The sequence below is a fragment of the Pundamilia nyererei genome, unplaced genomic scaffold, assembly GCF_000239375.1.
Source record: "Pundamilia nyererei isolate P.nyererei 1_Seehausen unplaced genomic scaffold, PunNye1.0 scaffold00094, whole genome shotgun sequence".
Taxonomy (NCBI): domain Eukaryota; kingdom Metazoa; phylum Chordata; class Actinopteri; order Cichliformes; family Cichlidae; genus Pundamilia; species Pundamilia nyererei.
In genome coordinates, this window is record NW_005187495.1 from 1,096,741 (window position 1) to 1,102,016 (window position 5,276).

Consider the following 5,276-nt stretch of genomic DNA (forward strand, 5'->3'; position numbering starts at 1 on the left):
CTTTCCCTAGTAACTAGTTACTTTGAAAGTAACGAGTAACTTGAAGTAACTGAGTTACTTTTGAGAGAAGTAACTAGTAATGTAACTAAGTTACTATTTTAAAGTAACTTACCCAACACTGCTTATATGTAATTATTATTTAGCTATAATAAGCTAAATGCTATACTACAGCTGTTTAGCAGTTTGTTAGAACATCAAATCAAGAAAACTCAAAGTCAGTGAAAAGACTCAAGCATATCAGTTACATAGCTGAAGACCTACTAAAGATGTACCTAAACTTTATGTTTTAGCTTTCTGAGTCTATATTTATGGCTCTGTATCGACTATTAAAAACTTCAGAAGGGAAGAGATTACCAAAGTCCTCCTACGCTTAATTAGGTTAATGACTGGAAGGGTTGTCCCCAATGCCCTCTTAACTTGACGCCTTGTCTGTGTGCCCTCCCAGCAAGGACGCATATAGAAACTTGAGTGGCCCTGTGGGTATTTAAAGACAGAGCTGGCCAAATGCCACACCTAAGGAGCCTGTTGTACTAAAGGGATGAGACTCCTGGATTTTCAGTGAGATGCAGCCCGCCCACATTCACCACGTAAAAGAAGCACAACGGATTGCAATCCAATTAAGGAAGCTGCTGGGCTTTCCCATGGCAAAATCTAACCTCTCCCCCTGCACTACCCCACAGGTAAACGGTGTCAGTGTGCAATAACAACAGGCAAAGGTGCTCTTTCATCGTTCCATGTCATTATAACTACACAATGCATTGCTAGATCTAAAAAAAGAAAGTTTCTGATGTTTCCTGTTTTTACCATCACATTCATTTTAATGAGCTAATCATCAACGAACCAATGTTCTCTCGGTTTGTTTTCAGTTGCAGCTACCAGAAGCTTTAGTTAAAGCCATCACCAGCTCGCAAACTAGCTTTCACTTGATCTTGTCATCTTGCTATCTGGTTTTATCTGTAACAGAGTGCAGTAGGTGGATATTAGATATCTCAGTAACCTAAAGCTTTACATTTGCTTGTCGTAAAAAGTCTAGATTTCAACTGAGTCATTTTTACCTGATAAAACCTGTAAGTATTTTGCTTTGTAAAGCAAATAGCAACAACTTCAATCACTATTTTCCAATTGGATTAATGCATGACAAGCACAGTCCTGGGTCATAGTCATGAAAGTCTTAAACCTATTTTCGATAGGCCTCTATATCCTCTCCCTTTGTAACATTGTAATGATTTGTCATGCTATTAAAGCATGGAGGTTTACTGTACACTAAGTCGTCCTGGGTAAAGGGTAACTAATCCCTTACTCTGACCTACTAATTTAGCTTCTGTACGGCCTTAAGCTCTACAGTTCTCAAGTATACACTAAGGATATACACTAAGAGGAGTAATACTAATCAGTAATCAGTGGGCTTATAGTCTATTTTTTTATGTAGTACTTCTCAATTCAGTTAAGTTCACCAGCACTATATGACTTCAAAACAGTTTAAACAAGTCTGCAGAATTATATACTGGAGACCATTAAAGACAATAGAGCTATAAAAAGATACATGATGAACTGACTAAAAAAACAAGACAGTTCTGACAGTCATATAGCATCTGCACCAAGGGCAACAGAGACAGAAGAACAATTGCCAAAGAAAACTACTTTCTGCAAAATTGCTGTGTGATTACCATAATTGACGGCTCTGTGATAGAAAAAAAGGCCAGTCATTTGGAACTTTGCAAAGCTGGTGTTTATGGATAGGCGGGTGTTTAGAAATTCCTCGTTCCATGAAACGGGGCATAAAAATGCAGATGATGATGTGAGGTGCACAAAACTTGAGCCCCAGAGCGGTGGGAAAAACAATCAAGCGTGGTCTAACGACTTAGCCTGCCTTCCCTTCAACCCACAATGATCCCACTGAATGGCAGTGAATCATTTTATGATTGTTCTCCTTCTTTGAGCCTTTATATATTCTAAGATATGAATCTCTGAATTATTTCTGTAATCCCACCAATCAGAGCTCAACTTCGCCTACTCTGTAATGACAGCCTGTTGAGCCAAAGTTTGACCCTGACCTCTGGACTGCCACCACCATTCATATGATGTTACTTGTCATTTACTCAAACACCTATAATTACACTTCGCAAGCAATATTTTGTAGTCACGACAGTTTCTGACTACATGTTGCTATACTTGTCTAGATATAGGCAGTAAAACAATTCCTTCCTTTTTGTTGGTGCCAGGTCTCACATAAGCCCATATGGTGCAAATAAATCTCACACCAAATAAGGGGAGGCATCAAATTGGAAAAATCGACTAGGCTAAATATCAGCCTTGTTCCACATTTCAGCAATGTAAATCAGAGCACTCAAAGTAAAGTAAAGCATGCAAATCTCAGGATCCATGGGTGTGCTGCCAAACTGCATTTACACATTGGCGACTTAATTCATTATTCAATCAATTATGTTAGACATGGAAATAGGATCAGCCAGGTCCTAATGGCAAATCAAAGTCTTTTTTTATTGTTGCAACAAATACAAAGAGAGATGATTTACACGAGCAGTGATAATCTTATTAACCAATAATTTCCGGTATAGTTTTCATCAAGGACCTTTTTTCAGACCAAAACAAGGCAATAACTAACTAAAAACTAATGCACGAGAAAAAAACCTATGATGAAAAGTACTGACCCTTTCATCAGCAAATAAACGAGATGAAAATATTCTGGAGAGATGAGATTCAAGTTGATGCTCAAGTTGGTCTGCCTCATATTAGAGGCCAGTTGTACTGCTCTATCAACAAGGAGCTGGTGCTTTTTGCCCTCTGTTTGTATTTCTAATGCCTTTCTGACTTGTGCTTATGTGTTGGCTCATGTGCCTACTCAGCTTGGTGGCTACAATGCCAGAGAGGAACGTTCATGTTTAGAAAAAGTAGGTAATTGGGTGGTCGTTTGATGGTGAAGGTCGTTCATGACTAGGATTGTTCTTTCCTGTCTACCTGTGCAACCTCTGTAGGGTCCAGGTATCATCTCATGCTACCAATAGAGAAATCGACCCTAGTCAAATCAAAAACTAGTGAACAGTCAGAAAGAAGGAGGAGGGAAAAAATGCCAGTAGCCTCGAGCTGTAAAATCATTCCTGTTTGGGGGTTGTGTCATTGTTGCCGCTTTGGTGCACCAGTGGTTCATTTCATTAACACCAAAGCAATTTAAACTGATTAACACCCCCCCTCTCCCTCTTAACTGACCAGATCTTTATCCCCATAAGTTTAACTGCCTTGATGCTATACTCTGACAGGATAGAGTTAACCTCAGTGCATGTCTACAATCATCTGTAAAACATGGTGGAGTCTCTTTCATGGTTTGGAGCTGTATTTCAGGCAGTGGTGTTGGGGATGTTTCCAAAATTGATGCAATTGCGAACAGAACAGTTCCATCAGATTTTGATCCACCATGCTATACCACCTGGAAAGCTTCTGTTTGGCAGCAGCTTCAGTTTTCAGCATGACAATGATCGCAAACACACTGTCAATGCAGTAACAGCATAATTGGATAGATGAACACACAATAGAACACTATCAGGATGGATTGGCCTCCCCAGAAATCGTCATGACAGAGAACAGAAGAAAAGGCAGCAGAGAAGCCTGGAGAACTATTTCTGAAGACTACCTGAAGAAATTACAAGAAATCTTGTCTAAGGAACTTTAGGCTATATTGAAGAATAAAGGTGGTGATGTCAGCTGTGGACTTTCAAACTTGTGTAGACCTTATAAGCTGTATACTGTACATTTCAAGAAATTGCTGCACCTATTTCCCATTTCCTTAGCTAAATATGCAGAACAACGGGTTGCTCAAGGCTCTTGCATAGTATTGCTTATATACCTTATATGTACTGCAGGTGATAGCTGAAACAGTCAACGACAGCACAAATGGGCTAGCTGACAGTGAGAACCAATAGGTTAAACATCTAGCTAGCTAACTCCATAACAATTCAAGTATCTTTTTAAAACAACCATAAAGGAGCTCTTTATGAGACAGAAAGCCTACATGTATGATAACTCACCACGCCTGAGCTGCTAATATCTGCCTAGCCTGTGCATCCAGCTACAGAGAATTTTCAACTAGTTTTCACCAGAAATAAACTTAAGTAACATAATTGATGGAATTAACATGCTCCTCAACCTTTAAATGCTCAGTTACTACAGTATGCGGCAAGTATTGCTTTTATTTGACGTGTATGCCCTACTGAATATTGATTTGTCAGTAACTTGTAAGGGAAAACACACTTTGCCTTTTGAAATTGTCTGCTTTTACTTTCTTTAATAATTCAGACAGCTGCACTTAGAGTGTGTGGAACTGCAGTAATTTATGACTCTGACTGAGCTGTAGCTGCTTTTGCTTCACCCATAAGGAAAGAGCAGCAAAGCGTTAAGCGTAAAGTGTTTAGAAGTTGGCAGAGGTGCACTGTGTTTCCTGCCAAAGTTTTTAGCTTTTCCTCTGCCTAATGAAATTCACCAGTAATCCCTTATCGCAATCTAACTACCCTCCAATTAAAGGTCTCGGCCTTTGGCCTGACCATGCCCAATTTTAAACACTACATACAGTCTGGAGCACTACCCATCTGCCAAGTGAACACCTAGAATGGAAATACTCAGGTCAAGATGTGATCTGCCGGCCTACTGTTACGCAAGAACAACCCAGGCTTTCAGTTGTGTTTGTGATAGTCAGCATAATAAGTTGTTTTAATGGAATTTCAGCTATTCTTGTGTTGTATTAATAGATTTAATGTGCATAATTGTCTTTTTCATGCCTCCAGAAATCTCTTGATGAGGGAACAACACTTGGCTGCACCAATTTCACCGTGCACGCCTCTTTAAAAGTTGTTTATCACTGCCAAAGAACTAATCACTGTTTTCTGTCCCCAGTATGAAATATGCAGCCTTTGGAAAGCATCAAAAGTAAAGAATAAATGCAAAATGAAGGTGTCTAGTGTAATTGGGCCCTCCCCCCTCATTATTTTTCCTCTCTGCAGATAATTCCTCTCCCTGTCTCCCACCTTAAACTTTCTGCTTCTCAAATGCTTTCCATAGTATTCGCCAATCTTTTCCAAATCTTGGCATGACCATGATTAAGTTTTTGTTTTCTCTCTTTTCCTTTCACCATTTTCTCCTCCTCAAAGTTGTTGTTAGTTTTTTTTGTTTTGTGGGGGGGTTTTTTTTTTTTGGTTTTGGTTTTTATGTGTCTGTGTGGAGGTGGGGGTTTTGGATACTCTCCACAGCTCCCTTGTACACTCAGGATC

At 39.4% G+C, this 5,276-nt stretch overlaps 2 protein-coding genes across 3 annotated transcripts in view; one reads left to right on the plus strand and one right to left on the minus strand.

Moving 5' to 3' along the window:
• LOC102215661 (gamma-aminobutyric acid receptor subunit beta-3-like) overlaps positions 1 to 5,276 on the minus strand; it is an 88,630-nt gene that overhangs the window by 75,304 nt on the left and 8,050 nt on the right. The gene's annotated exons all lie outside the window — the stretch shown is intronic.
• Positions 1 to 5,276, plus strand: part of LOC102215370 (gamma-aminobutyric acid receptor subunit alpha-5-like) — a 41,089-nt gene that overhangs the window by 21,795 nt on the left and 14,018 nt on the right. The window lies entirely within an intron of this gene.